The following is a 16351-nucleotide window of genomic DNA, read 5'->3' as shown; positions in this document are numbered from 1 at the left end:
GTACTGAAGTATGGGCACATGTAGAAAAGCACATACAATTTGAGTACAGAATTTTAGTTTCCCTACATGTAACAGGACTAAAATGGATGAATAATCAAGAGAGAAGGCCATTATATTATCAGGACTTTCACAGAGGTCTTTTCCAATATTGATCAGACCAGGTAAATAAGAAATATAATTAGCTATGGACAGAGTAAGAAAATATTTAAATATATGTATATATGTAGCTATAGATACATTTTTTTAACAAGAAGGTACAGACAATAAATAGGTTTATTATGGTTTCCAATAAATGGTTTCTATGAGTAACTTTGACCACCTAAACAACTCTAAGCTGAAGTAGGAGAGGTCAAAAAAGGTAGAATTGGCTCCCTCTGGTTTCAGTTCATAGACCCACGAGTCTGATTGGAAATGAAAAGAATGTAGGGGACAGACAAATGGTCACACGAAATGAATGAACACAGGCAGTATTACTGTTATTACTCTATCTTCTACCCTATACACAGAGTAAGTCTGCCTGACACAAGCAAGAAAATAATGTCACATTAGACATAGCTCCATAATTTATACCTCTAATAATGCCATCAGCACAGTGTAAAACAAGTCTTATTCTCAAGGGTTCATAAGTACAGATTTATTCTCTTGTCCAGCAGTTTTAGGACTAAAAAGCTGCTAGAGAATATTCTTCACCTAGTTGAAGGGGAAAAAAACACCTTCAACCACAATATTGGGACTTTCATACTCCTGGATTTCACTGCCAATTACAGCAGTTAATTTTAGCAGGTCCTGGTCTATTTAGCCATTTTCAATAGCAATTTTGGTTCTTTGAGGAAAAAATCCTACACATTCAGAATCAGGAGGCTTGGGTCCTAGCTCCAAGTCTGCCACTAGTAAACTGGATGACCCTGAATATCTCATTTTCATGACTCGAAAATAAGAGCATAGACTTATGAGAACTCAAGATTCCTTCTGACACTCAAATATTATTCTATAAGCTATATAAATTCCTATTTTTTCCATCACTACTTTAAGTTCTCTTTCCTCCACTGTTATTACGCAGCTCTCCCTAACCCCCCTACTCGTAAGTTCTTGACAGTTTTTATAGAGCACCTTCTTAATTTAAAGCAACTCTGTTCCACGTTCCAGAGCTTAGACCTATGTTCCTACCGTTTGACCTACCTCTTCATACAGCCAGCACTACCCTTTTCTTTACATGACTGGATCACTTTATAAGCAACCCCTTTCTCAGCCATAGCTGTGGTCAGCACCATGAACACACACTAGAGGCAGTCAGAAATTGGGACTTGAAATGGGAAGCCAACCCCTGAATCAGCCTCCAACCAGTCTGATAATCTCATGGGGTAAGCAAACAGGGAGTTACCCCCACCGTACATGGGTCCTTACCTACTTACTATCTTTCAGCCCGGCCTTGGCATCTGGAACAGAAAGCAGATCAGCAGTTGACTGGGGACTGGGCAGTGCAGGGTGGGAGGAAGGGACTACAAAGTACATGAGGAAACCTTGGGAGTGATGGATATACTCATTATATTGAGAGTGGTGATGCCATTGTGAGTGCGTGTCTATGTCCAAGTTTATCGAATTGTACACATTAAACATGTGCCATGTATCATATGTCAATGACACTTCAGTAAGGCTGTTTGGTTTTTTTTTTTAATAGTCACAGAGTTAAAAAAAAAAAAAAAAAGCAGACAAAACAAAAGAGAGAGAAAGAGGTATTCAGGAGATAAAACTGACCTGGTTTGGTGACTGTGGTTAGTGAAGTAGACTAAGCTGACTCTCCCGTCTTGGTTGGAAAACCAGGGCGTGGGGGAGAGAAACAAATTGGAAGTGAAAGACGCACATGAAGGTAGTCTGAAAACTGTAGGGAAAAAAAGGTACCAATAGTAGTAATAAGTGCTTATTTTTCTAAATGATGAACATATAACTCTGTTTTAATTTTATTTTATTGTGTTAAGAACACTTAACATGAGATCCATCTTATCAAATTTGAAGTGTAAAATACGTTATTGTTGACTATAGACACAACATTGTACAGCAGATCCCTGGAGTTTATTCATTTTGCATAACTGAAACTTCATACATGTTGATTAGTAACTCCCAATTTCCCCCTCCCCCAGCCCCAGGCACCCATCGTTCCGCATTTGATTCTATGAATTTGATTAATTTAGATATCTCCTATAAGTGGAATTATGCAGTACTTGTCCTTCAGTGATTGACTTTTTTCATTTAGCATAATGTCCTAAAGGTTTATTTGAAGTATAGTTAACTGTCCTTTCAAGACAGTTAGAAAAGCTACGAAAGGAAGCACACGATTAATAACTGAGCAGTGGCAGAGACAAGTGCTAGGGGAATTCAGAGTGAGTCGTTCTGTATTGAGTGATATTAGAAGCCTGCTTCATCCCTTCCTGAGTTAATTATTTAGAAAAGAACTGTCAGTCCCACACAGGCACCGTGTCAAGTTAATTACATGAAATATAAGACCCATTTAAGATGCATTTGTTAACATCTCAGAAACATGCCATTATTGGTGATTGCTTTATGCTTTTACTGTAAGAGTGATTTATGATTAGAAAAATGGGGGATAAGGCTAATTTACAACAGAAGTTCCTAACTTTTAGAACAAAGTCTTAATAATCAGATTTTTGACAAATATTTGAGGTCATTAATTAGCGTTATTGAGAAGGGACGTAACTGAAAGGCATTAGCTGTCTTATTACCCTCTACCTTTGAGTTATTTGCATTCTTCTCATTCAAACTACCAGCCCATTAAGGATGGGATGCTTGTCTCACTTCTGCATCTCCCAGAATGCCCCAAACAGAGCTCTGAAGGAGTTGATGCTCAATAAATATTTATTGATTAAACTAGGATAGATGCTCTCTTCTCCAAAGCAATTCATGTAGTTAGTCAATTAATAAAAAATTTCCATTAAAGCTGGAAGTCATTAACATAAAATATGCATGTGCTTCAAACGTTGTATTTTAATCAAAAACATGTAAGTACACATTAACTCCCCAGGTTTTCAATGTAGACACGGGGTCTTGCTCCCCTGTTGTCTTTTACATGTTAAACCACCATAACACACATGGTATATGATTTCAGGTTTCAGTTTCTTTAAAGTGGAATGAAAACATACAAACTCCTGTGACACAAGCCAAATATAGAATCAGAAATAGAATTTTCTCAGCTTTGTAAGGTTTCTTGCTTAAAGCTAATTTAACATAATCTCTAAACAATGTATCTTTATGAAATGTTCCAAATTCAATTTAATTTCATAATAACAACTCTCTTTCTTTTAAAATTCACATTTCACTATTTTATTGGATATTTAATAAAAAGTCATAATTATAGTTACTCATGTGTTTATTGTTTTTCTCTCCTACTGAAATACTAAAATACAAGCTACATGAAGATACACAATTCATCAGTCTTGTTCATCAATCCATTTTATGGGGAGGTTAGTGGGTAGTTTCATTCACTCATTTTTGAGTGAATTATTAAAATACCACTGGCATACACAGGACTGGAAACAGATACAACTGACTATATTTTGTACATTAACCTAAAAACCAAGATGGCGAGAGGAGCCTCCAAGCTGTGAGCCTACGGTTTGCATCAGGCATCAGTCAGTATGCAATATGGAGGGAATGGAATTGTCATTTAATCCAGCAGATGGGTAGAGATTTCTTAAATGACAGAGCTTCCCAATATGTATCTCATCATAGCACCAAGGAAAATAATACTCTTAGAAATGTTAGAATAAATGATCCAACAGTCCTGGGACCTCCAGCAGCTCAAGTCTCTGTCCAGCCATCCCAAGGGCTGAGGCACTCAATGACCCATCAGTGAACACTAGCCACAGGTTGGGAAGCTCTGACTCAAAGCTTCTACTTTTATGACAGCTTCTGAAGCGGCCCAGATAGCACCACCACTGTGCTGTTGATCGTGGAGCATTGCCATAGCCTGACCAAGTTACTGTTCCTTTTGGGTCCTAGTGCCTTGATGGCTGACTCCTTCAGGAAGTCAGTGTCACTACTTGCTGAAACTCTGGCTAGCTACAAAAATACAAGCCCAATGGAAGAATCTGCCCTGGCTTCCCGTGGCCATCTACTTTCTGTTGGCATCCTTGCTCATTCAGCCAGGCCACAGTGATGCAGAGGAGGAGGATGCTTCTGTCACTGTCACTCATTCAGGGGTGTCCTGAAGCAAAACTGGCTGAGCTCCAAGTGCTGCAGCTCTCTAGCAGGATAACATGAGATCCATCTTATCAAATTTGAAGTGTAAAATACGTTATTGTTGACTACAGACACAACGTTGTACAGCAGATCCTTGGAGCGTATCTTTAGCAGGAGGTATCTTTAGATTTACCCTCATGCTTTTCTCCAAGAAGCACCCAATTCAACTGGGTGGTAGCATCTAGATGGTACCCTGGATCAACTCTCTCCTCCCGTGACCCGGGGCCTACTGTCCATCTCAGACTCCTCTCTCCAACTTCTCTTTCTTAAAAACCTGCCCTTGATTAAGGATCCCTTAGTCTATGAGGTGCATTTCTCTATCTTTTAATTCCAACAGAAAAAGAAGAGAAAGAACCCACTCTTGAATTAATCTAGAAATGAGATGGAGTGATCTGAACTAGAATGGTGGCAAGGAAAATAAAGATAAATGGACAAAAAATAGAGATATTTAGAAGATAGATTCAATAGGACTTTGTGATTGGGTGGAGGTAGAGATGTGGGAGCCAAGATTGAGTTTAGGCAACTGTGTTGGATGTTGGTACTACTAAATGAACTAAGGCAGGGGGTGGGGGGAGGAAAAAACAGCGAGAGAAACAGGTTTAAAGGACATGGTGACTTTAACCAGACGGGTCAAATCTCAGGAGAAAACCATTTCATATTAGGCACTGACATTTGAGAAGATTAGATAACTCAAGAAAGTTCTGTAAATGATGTAAAAAGGAAAGAGGACTTTTCGTACACTCTTAAATAACACCAAAATTTAAGGAATAGACAGAAGAAGATGAATAAACAAAATATTCTTAAGGGGGAAGTTTAGAAATTTAGGAGAAATGCTAAGCAATCCAAAGGAAAAGAGCATTTAAAGACAGTGGTCAAGAATTTCCAATGCCACTGAAAGTATCCACTGAATTCAACCAGCAGATCATTGATTACTCTTCAAGAGCAGTTAGAGTAGGGTGCTAAGGATGACCTTGCCTTTACCTACCAATCCTAAGACCTATGGGGTGTAGAAGATAAAACAGCCTGTATTTCAGAGACCAGAAGGAGGAGTATTCTCAAAATAGAACCAGCCTCAGGCTTGGGACAATAGAAGAACTGTTCAATGAAGAAACAGAGAATTTGTCTTCATTATGGATGAGAAACAATAGAGAGCAGAGTGGAAAGGTTTGGGCAGAATGGGAGGTAGAGTTGTGGGGAAGGAGGAGGAAGGGAATAGCACTGTGAGAGAAGATGAATCAGGGGTTAAAATTCTCAGAAGTAGTAAAGAATGACATAAAAGAAAGACTTCATGAGTTTAGCTGTACGCAAGTTTTCCAAATGAATAAGTCCCAGGGGAACTGAAATGGTTGAGGGTATGGAAAAAGGAAAGGAGGGTGAAGAGATCCTCTGGAGATGTAGCGTAAGTCCACCACGACCTGGTTGGGAGGTCCGCTGGGAGGATGCTAATCCAGGCAAGTAAACTAGCAATGGCACTATTGTGCACAGGATTCTCATTCATATTTCAGAAATCAGCAGCCTTTGATGATAGGGAGGATGCTATAGTCTGGAAGGAGTCAGATTATTTGCACAAGACCCAGGAAAAAGGCTTTGAGTTCCCGGCTTCTGGCACAACATCTCCTGAGGAACAGCAGTTGGCCTTTCCTGGGCTCTTCCAATTACTTCTTAAATGCTCTGATTCACCTTTATCTCCTATAATCCGTCCCTGCAACTTTTCTATTAATTTTCCAGAATCAAATACAATTGCATCAGTTATCCACTGCTGCATAACACACCACCCCATCAATTAGTGCCTTAAGACAACGGCATTTATTTAACCTAGGAAGATTTGGGAGGCCATTTGGGCTGGGTTAAGCCTGGCAAGTCTGCTGTGGGCCACAGCGGGGTTCACTCAAATATCTGCTGTCAGCTGGACACTGATGGTCTCACTCACATGTCAGGCAAGCGGCTGGCTGTCACCAGCTCTAGGTGGGTCTTGCCTGGAATGACTGGAGCAAGTGGGACTCCTCTTCTTCCAGATCTACTTACTGAACTCCTACTGCACCTTCAATACTGAGGTCAGACATCGCCTTTTTGTGAAACCTTAACTGAGGTATTTACACCAACCTTCAGGGCTTTTGCAATCCATTAAACATATCTTTAATAGCAATTATTTCCACATAGTATTGTTACTATCAAATGTGCACGTGTCCACACCAGACTGTTATGGGCAAAGACTTCATCTTTACATCGCCTTTACCTAGCATGGTGTTCATCAAAAAAAAATCAATAAATGTGTTTTGGGTGAAAGGATACCTGATTATGTGCTGCCTTTCACTTCTTTGAGGATTCAGAAGGACTGAGGGTACAGAGAGAGCTTTGCTGAGTGAGTTTCACTCCCAGAGTGAGTATAAAGTTGCCTCACAGTGTTGAACAGATGACTGCTTTTGATGGCAGCCAAGGAACCTGCAGTGTAAGGAACAGGCTAATCTGAAATATATTAGAAACAAAAGCACAGCTTCTCTATAGGCATGAAGTGTATATTAATTGATTTCCTTAAAATTAAATTATAGTGTAAAGAAGTAATTGATGAAGAACCACTTTCCATAGGACTGAAGGAAGGGGTATTATGAACTATCGCATACTTCACAAAAGCTAAGGTGTAGAAATAAAATGCCACGCGACCGTGCTTAAAGTGTCTCAACCAGACTGCACGGCTTAAGGAAATGATACCGACGTGTCTTTTTGTAATGGTCGAGAAAATTGACAACATAACTACTGGCGACAGAAAATAACAGGGAAGTTAGCTCTTCTGTAAGGAAAATCTGTATCATTAAATACTAGTAGGCTTTCCATGGGCCTAGCCAACAACCTCATCTTTGTGATTGGTGGCCCACATACACAATGAACAAAAAGAATATCCGAATACATATGTGTAACTTCTCAATGGATGCATAACGTTAATTGAGGCTGCTCAATTAAAGCAGAAATGTGAATTGAATTTGTATCAGCATGCCTGCCTCCATCTCCAGGTGTTTTGAATTTAGCATGAAAAGATCTACAGTCTAACATGTGAAAGTCTCCCTCCACAAATGGGAATTTTTTGTGAGTTACTATCAAGAATCTCTAGGAACTAGTTATGCCCTGTTGCACCAATTCATCCACTTGATACCCCTGTCACGCACAGAGTGTAGGTGAGTGGAAGCTCAGTACTGGTCTGTAATTCTAATCCTGGCACATTATACGTGAACACCCACTCAGCGTGGCAGCTCTCCTAGCTTGAATCTAAGTGAGATGCAGACTTTTCTTGAATGTGTCTGGAGAACTTAGGGGCAGGACAAGAGAACTCGAAGGGGACTTATGCAGAGGAACAAATACTAAGAAGGAAGGAGCCAGGGACAATGAGTTTACTTCAGTAAAGAAAAGCAATGAAAACCAAAAGCTTTGGTCTTTGGAAGAGAGGGAGTATCTTAAGCATATTGAAGTCTGTTACTTGGATCTGTCCCATGTTCTCGTTGCACTATGACTCATGATTTATACTTACAAAATGAGGAATTTTAAATTATTCCAAATACTGGTGAACAAACAACAGAGACCCCATCCTCACCCCCATTCTAAAGCATGTTATAAAAAGACAACCCTAAGCTTGGAAGAAGCCATTGAGAGAGAGAGAGCGGGACCAGGCCATCCCACCCATCCCCACAGCCAGAACTGAGCCCTGCCAGGCACCATCACTGAAGACTGGGGTCTTCATGACACAAAACTATAAAGTAGGGTTGTCTTGTTAATGACTTACATTAGAAAGAGAAAGCAAATGACAATGGAACTGGATTATTAGTGTTACTGTAAACCTATATGTAGCTAGTAAAGCCTGGAAAATTTAAACAATAGCAAAGCTCCTTTAACCGTCACTCTACCCAAACTATTCAAATAAGTGTGCACAACGCCCCAGTGCCCAACACATATGTCTCAGCGCCCATCTTCAGCACCGTTCTCTCAGCCCAGAACCTGGCAGGAAAGCACCTTATATTGTCTTCCTTGCTGACTTTGCAGCTACCTACAGTCTGCCTCTCTCCTTTCACACACTACCTTAAGAGAATGCATTAACTCTGTTCTACCTGACCAAGCGGAAAAACCACCTCGAGTGCTGAATGTTTTCTGGTCCTCTGGCCTTTTACTTCTTGGATTTTGAGCTCCTTCCAGTTAACGCTACCTTGGGTCACCCAGGAAAAGAATGCTCTTTTTACCTTCCTCCTTCCTGCCTTTCATTTCTTCTTAATCAGTCAGAATCTTTGTCGCATGCAATGGAAAGAAAGGTCTTGTTGACTTAAACATTTAAAATATATATATTTAAAGCGTATTTTGCAGCCCTAGAGGACAATATTCTAAATACTGTCTAGAAAGATTTACTGAATCTCCAGAAGCGGGGGCGGGGGGAGGGGGGTGGCGCATGGCAGGCAACGGGTATGGAAAAAGACAGAAATAAAAGATTTGAAGCTGTAGCCAGAACCATAGCCAAAGTCGTGCCAAAAAAAAAGTCCCTTAAAAATCTTAGTGCCAACCTTAGACGCTTGATGTCATTCCTGGATCACTGCCACAGATGCTCCTGGAAACTTAATTCTGTTACTACTGCTTGTGAAGTTCATCACTACCAAAACAGAATCTCCATCCCTTTTGCTTGCTTGAGTCATTAATTACCCATGCAGTCCCATGGTGACGGCATCTAACAGACCACGCCTACATCACATGTTCCCATTCTAGCTGGAAAAAAGGCTAGACCACTAAGTATCTGATTCTCAGATTCTATAAAAGGAGAAAGTGATGCCCTGCCTTCTACCATGACTCATGAGGTGGGTAAATCCCAAATATAAGAAGGAGGACTGAGATGATACACAGGGAGAAAAAAACAAATAATTAATATAATTCATTCCTTAGACTGCACAATACTTACAACCTTCTTCAAATTTGTAAGGTTTAAAAACTGCTGCTACATAATTAATGCTGTAACTATCACCTGTGTGCTGAAAACATCTGCAGTCCTTATTTAAGGTGGGATGATCCAAATTTTAATCAACATTCTGCTTTAAGTCCTGGATCTCTTACAACTATAGGTCTGCCATGATCCAATTTTAATATTCTGTGATGTATATACTAAACTGTATAGATTTTGCAATCACCAAACTACTTGATATAAAAAAGTGACAGGGAAAAAAGGAAATAAGAGGAAATACAGATATACACACACACACTGATATGGCAAAGAGGAAAATATGGGAGAGACTATAATCTTGTCTCTATAGCTATTCATAAAGGTGTTTTTATTCTTATGACTCTCTTCCTTTTTCTCCCTTCTTATAATTTTTTCTCATCAGCTAGCTGGTTAGTGAAGTGACCAAGTTCTAATTTATAAAGAGCCCTGTTGGAATAGCATTAAATTAGACTACTTGCCACGGCAGTACTAGGGAGCAGCCAAGATACCAGGTGACTTCTAGTCAGAGACGTCCCATCCTTTAATGTATATCAGCTATGTAACTACCCTTGACTGTCAAGCTCAATCATTAGGGCCAGCATCATAGCCCTCCTCTTTGACTGATAATTCAGCAGCGTGAGGAGTGCAAAATGGATCAGCAGAAGTTTTACCTTCTAATTCAACATAGAACTTGCTGTGTCCCTTGGTAGAAACACTTCTCCCTTGAGTAAAAATACCTCTGCACTAGCAGAGCATAGTGTTTTAGGGACAGGAAAGGAAATGCTTCCGGCCATAATAAGTGCTGTTGAGAACATGCAACTCCCAGTTCCGTCCACGAGTTCCTCAATTCATGAGAGCTACAACACCCTGTATTCGTTGCTGGCTCAGAGTATCAGTGCATCCTAGCGGACAATATTCTAAATATGTGATGGTGATCTCCCAGCAGACATGATAATTATTTAACCATTCCCCCATTTTGAAAGGTCAACAGCTAAGTAGATCATGGAGTATTTGGTAAAATCCATGAATCTGATGGGCAACTGCCTAGTAAACTCGAGATCTTGGTTAGGAGAGAGATTGTGTGCAAATTCAAGATGCTGTAAAAAGAAATCAGTAAGTTCAAGGTTTGGCAAATACACGAAAAGCAGAGCAAGTAAATCCCAGTGCAGAATAACCATCTATTGTATACAGTAGTAGCATCTAAAATAATCAATCTGTAATTGTATTTCTACTTGAGGGTTATATTTCCCACACATTTATCTATAGTTTCCTCCACTAGGGCCCTTCTGATGAGCTTTCATGTGGAATCAAATAGTCTTAACAACCAAACACATATTCATTATACATTTTGCTTCTTTTTCATTTTTCTTCTGACTTCCTTAACTTCACCACCAAACTGTTAGCCATGGCCCAGGAAGCAATATAGCTACTCAGTTTGGGCCATTTCTCTGTCCAGAGCATATGGACAACGTGGTGTTCTGCTCCGGGTTCTGTCCAGTGGGAAGATTTTCTTTTTCATTTTCCCGCAAAGCACACCCTGAAGTCAGCTACCAGACTGCAAGAGGACCCTTCCATCACACTAGGCCCGCTTTTTCTAGCAACTCAGGGAGGGGAGGGTGGCACTGTAGCAAAACAGACACATCCAAACCACTTGCACAGTTTGTTTCTCAGGGCTTGCTGTGGCCCTAATACTGTTAACACAGAGCTTGTAAGTCCCTTTCAGTTTCTGAGACTTGCCTTTACCCTCTGCTACGCATGTGTACTTTCAAGGTGAAAGCAGACTGCATCTGATATTGTCTGCTTTAGGGGCAGAGAATAAAAGGTTAGCCAGACCGATGGCCGTGTACCAGGACTAGGTTTTCCACTTACTTGTTCCCATCAAGAGACCGCATCTGGAAACTGCAGCTGCTATAGGAGTAACCATCAGATGAAGCTTCCAGCAATGCACCATCATTCTCCACGGGCATATCCAACCTCTGTACGCAACAGGCAAGCTGGCAGAGTAAAAGGAAATGGGAAGAGCTCGTTATCCCTGTTTCTTTCAAGACTCAAAATGGCACTGATACTTGTATTTCCCTTAGACGTACTATTGACTGAGGAGAGGGAGCCCCAGAGGTTTTCTCGTAGCTCTTTTTAGCATAATCGCTCTTGCCCTCTAGGGCAGGATGTAGAAGTGTGGATTCTCCTGTTGCTTAGCATATCCTTTACTTCTACACACCCGAGTGTGGAAAAATTGTCCACAGGGTGGTGTCAAGGTCCCACAGGGCCTGGTATATGGCAGATGAACCAAGACTCCATTTGTGTTCTGACTCTCAGGGTATCCTGGGTCCCCAGGAATTAGAATTAACACAGATCTAGTAACAACAACAACAAAAACCTTTTGAAACCTTTGTACAGCCTTTGCCCTGTGCCAGCCAAGGACCTTTGAGCTACCTGGTAACTAACCAAGGACTGCTGAAGAAGGCTAGGAGTCATAGACCCTGTTGGAACTACTACGTTATCGAGGTTCTACCCTCAGAGGTACTATTTTTCATCCAAGGTCTCTGGGTGTGCAAATGAACTTAGGGCTGGAAATTGGACATAGATCTAGGACTGTCAAAAGATGAATCAAGTCAGACTTTTGTTCACGAGACTTGGAATTTTCCAGTTGTACAAATCAAATAGGGACTCTGTAGGTTTCTCATCCGTTTTAGTCTAAGGAGCCCATGACTCATTTGGCAATAGCAACAATCCCAGCTGGACGGCTCACTGTTATCATCAGGGAGGCCCTGCAGACTATCACAATAACTGCATCCTCCTTCGAGCCTGGAAGTTAGATGCACTAGTTGAAAACTACTAACTTGGACCCTGTTAATTCCATCAAAGTCAGAGATCCCATTTCAGTGGCAATGTTTCCACTACACTTTTGGCTTACAGAGAACAACTACAAAAGTGGTTTTCAAGAATGCTTGTAGTCACCCAAAGCCTTGATTAAAGAAGTATATCCTGGGCTTTCTTAGGAGATATAACTTGGGAATAGGTGAACAAGTTACATATAATTAATCCATTTCAACATCCCCATCTCCATAAGTCACTGAATTTCTTTCTCTATATTAATCCTCACATTAGAATCACCTAAATATTTTTCCAAGTATCAATACCTGGGTCCTATCCCTGGACATTGATCAATGTGATTGATCTGGGCTGGCTTGGGTATTGGTATTTTCCAAACACTCTAGGGGATTCTAATGTAGAGCCAGAATCCAGAACCACTGCTACCATTTCCCTATGGGTCTGTGGTCTGCCAAGCACTTTGATAGTAAGTTCTGTAATGATCAGCATTCTTAATTCAAGCAATAGAATCCAACTCTGATTAAACAAAGAGATACAGTGAAATGATTATCAATAAGTCACAGAATTGCAGGAAACCCTAGAGAACCTGGCTTGGAAAAAGGCACAAATAATAAGGCAGGTGTCAGGCGGGATTACAGTAAAATCCTGCAACAAAACAGGTCTGATGTGTACACTGAAGCTTGCTGTAGGCCAGCGGGCCGTGAGAACTGGAGGCTGCTGCCGCCCCACCTCTGCTGCCCTGCCTGGCTCTTTGCAGCACAGGATCATGGTTCCGCAGGTGAAGCAACTATGACTAGTTAAGCCAACATCACAGCTACACCACTTGTTGCCCAGAAGGCTGCGAAAGGGAATATTGCCCTTTCCAATTTCTCATGGGAAGGTACTCTCTGAATCCCACCGGATTCAAGGTAAATAACTCCAAAAACTTCAAAACAAGGTTTAGCTGCTGGTCAGCCAAAAAAACGACAGATATTTCTCATATCATGGCATAACATCATACTGAAACACATCAGTTATATAGCACCATTAGGGAAAGAAAAACTCCGTGAGCAGGAAATCTTGAAACTTACACTTCACACGTGATACACATTTAATGTTAACTATCAAGGTTTAGAATCTCTCTAAAAGAGATTATACATTCTATTATACTTTCAGGTGACACGAAACAAAATTTAAATTTGTGTTACTGAAGTCATAAGAAACAGTAATTGGCAACTTAGACTATAAAACAAGAGTCACTGAGATCCTGACAGACTATTATTCCATCAAAAAGTCCCAGAATGCTAGAGTCGCAGTGGCCTGTATTTTATACTTTTTCTTCCCCTTGGCTTCAAAGTTCCTTACTTGTGTCTCTTTTTAGAAGTCCAGCTTTCTTTTAATTTTTTTCTTTCTAATCTGCTATATGCTGCAAAAACAAGTAACTCTGAGAATTGGCCTATAATAAGTTAAAGATTGTACCTGGTCTGAGCCTTAGGTATTTTCTGTGATTAAAGTACATAAATTCACTTTCACTGTTTTTTTAAATAAGAGTGCCTTTTATTTTATTTTTACTGAAGTACAGTCAGTTTACAGTGTTGTGTTAATTTTCGGCATACAGCATAGTGATTCAGTTATACATATATACACATGTATCCCTTTTCATTTTCTTTTCCATTATTAGTTATTGCAAGGTATTGAATGCATGTCCCTGTTCTGTACAGCAGGACTTTGCTGTTTGAATGCTTGTTGTGCTTACTTCAGTGGTTCCCAGGTATCCTAGTGACATGGGGAATATAATCTCCAGATGCATGAAGAAGAAAAGAGAAGGGAATTTTCTTGGTAAGTTTCTATGAGAGGCAGTTAAAGACAGTCTCACCGGACCTTCACAACAACTCTTTGGGGAAAGCTGAGGCTGAGAGCTACGATGACAGATTAAGAGTTGGAGTCTATTCCCCTTCCTCTTGGATTTGGATTAGACATTATGTCTCCCACAAAGAAAAGAATGTGACAAAAGGGATGGTCTGGAACTTCTGAGTTTAAGTCACAAGAAGCCGTATGGCTCCTGCCTGGGTCCACTGGGATGTTCACTATAGGAAAAGCTAGCTTCCATGTAGTGAGTTCAGCTCCCCTGAGCCTGACATGATGAAGATGTCAGACGCTGGTATGGTCTTCCACAGGACGAGCTGAGACCCCAGCCTCCTAGTCCTCTCCAGTATGGCACCAGATATGCACAGGAAGCCATCCTGCCCTCCCACAGCAGCCCATCCACCACCTGAACATCCGTGAGAGACAGTCAGTGCTACGTGGAGCTGAGGAAGCACCATCTGTGCCCAAATTCCTGACCCACAAAATCATGAGATATAATAAAACAGTTGTTGTTTTAAGCCACTTGGTTTCTGAGTAGTTTACACAGCAATAGATAACCAGAAAAGACATTAAATAAACTCATTGATTCCTTTAGCTAACTTGTGTTCAAATCAGGAGTCAAACTCAGACTGTTTTAACATCAAGGCCTATAATCTTCCCCTAATTTCACAGCGCCTCCAATGAGAGACTAGGATATTTATACTTTGAAATTATTTCATTTTTAAATTTACAAAATGTCAGTCTCTATTATTTTAATATCTGATTTTTGTATAAAATCTGATAGCTTAAAAAATGTCACACTTTCTCATAATTTTTTTCATTCTTACAACCATCCATTGAAGTAAATCTTATTATTTCTGTTTTATAAAAGAAAAGGCTACAAACAAATGCAACTCTGTCTCCAACCTGGGTTCTCTGACCCAAAAGGGACACTTTTATCATTAAATTAAAATACTTTTTCATCTATTCCATACTTAGTCCTTTATAATGAAATTTTTAAAGACAAAATCATCTATCTTCAGTTTGGATTCCAGTGGAGGGCTTAGTGTTATTGCTCTCTTTATGCCAAAATAAAACTTCAGGATGAGAAAGCAGAAATTTATGCCAAGGAAATTAATACCATCACTTTCAGTTCCAATTCTTACTTTAAGTTTTATAGTATCCCATTTACTAAACTTGTCCCTCCCTGCACTAAATAGTTCTATCTTGCTTCTCAGCAAAGACCTACAAAAAGATTTTCTATCAGCAAAAATGTTCACAAGCCCCTTCAAATGTTAAAGTGATGTAGCTGATGGCCGTGAGCACTGATACTAACATTAAGCTCCACCTTTTCCAATTAAAATGTTACATTCCTCTTTCTGATCGTTCTTTTAGACCCTAGCTGATCTCTCATGTTCATTTTTATGACTGGTCCTACTTGCCTAAAAACTATGGAATCCATAAGTGAGCTAAACACTTATAAAGAGCAATAAATATTTCTTTAGAGCTTCACACTACACCTTGCACTCTTTTTAGTGAGTTTTTTTAAACCACCCTTTTAAAAGATATCATTAATTGCTTTAAGGCCCTTTCAAAGCTGAGCAAAAGAGCACATTCTAAATAAACCAGAACAAAAATAGGCTCTCATGTACACTGTTATTCATTGTAGACATTGCCTACTGCCCCCTCAAATCCTACGTCATGATGATGGTGTAGGTAACAAACACACTCAGTCTCCATGTACAGTTAAAAATCCAGACAAAACATAAATATTCAGTGTTTAGGGCACTATTTAGGAACTTACTGTGAAGAGCAGATCTAGGAAATATTCAGGTAAAGGAATATGTGGCAGAATCCTGAAAGGGTTAAAAAAAAAAAAAAACTGTTAGGCATTATTTCGGGTGATTGACAAGGATGAAAACCCAGAAGTTGTAGAGAATAATCTCCCTAGAATGGGAAGGTCTGCTTAACTGCAGTGAAGTTTCACCCCAAGAGTACAGACCAGGGAGAGGAGAGCAGACATAAAATGCAAGTTGCAAAGCAGCTCTGTGCCTCTTATGATACTGAGCTCACAAATACCTCTTTATCCTGGCAAGATCTGCTGAATTATGTAACATTAATCAGTATTAATTCTTGGGCCTGAGTAATCAACAGTTACTCATCTGTAATTGGAAATTTTCTCCTTAAATTTTCCTTCTTTTTTTTTTTTATCCTTATTAAGTTTTGGACAACTTCATCTGCCTCAATTAGATGTATACTATTTCAAACTGATTTGGACCATGACCAAGCAAATATAGATTTCATTATGGAAACCAAATGTGGATTCCTCTCATTTTTCAAAGACAGCTTCACGGTAATTTCATTAGTGCCCCTAGCCCTGGATGACAAACTTTCTTACATACTTACAAACACAGACATAAGCAAAAAAATTGCGATAAATGGAAATAGACAATGGTGTTGGAAATGTAGCTGTTGGCTTCACCTCTTATCTGTTTT

At 39.9% G+C, this 16351-nt stretch overlaps 1 long non-coding RNA gene across 1 annotated transcript in view; it reads right to left on the bottom strand.

The window, feature by feature from the left end:
• LOC135318965 (uncharacterized) overlaps nucleotides 1-15714 on the bottom strand; it is a 44545-nt gene extending 28831 nt beyond the window's left edge. Inside the window, exons 1-2 of the long non-coding RNA XR_010377450.1 lie at nucleotides 15660-15714; nucleotides 11069-11193 (exon numbers count right to left, since the gene is read on the bottom strand). This is a non-coding gene — a long non-coding RNA (uncharacterized LOC135318965). The remainder of the gene's footprint in view (nucleotides 1-11068; nucleotides 11194-15659) is intronic.
• Between the last annotated feature and the right edge of the window lie 637 nt (nucleotides 15715-16351).

The sequence above is a fragment of the Camelus dromedarius genome, chromosome 2 (genome assembly GCF_036321535.1).
Source record: "Camelus dromedarius isolate mCamDro1 chromosome 2, mCamDro1.pat, whole genome shotgun sequence".
Classification (NCBI taxonomy): Eukaryota; Metazoa; Chordata; class Mammalia; order Artiodactyla; family Camelidae; genus Camelus; species Camelus dromedarius.
This window is presented reverse-complemented; position numbering and strand designations above follow the sequence as displayed.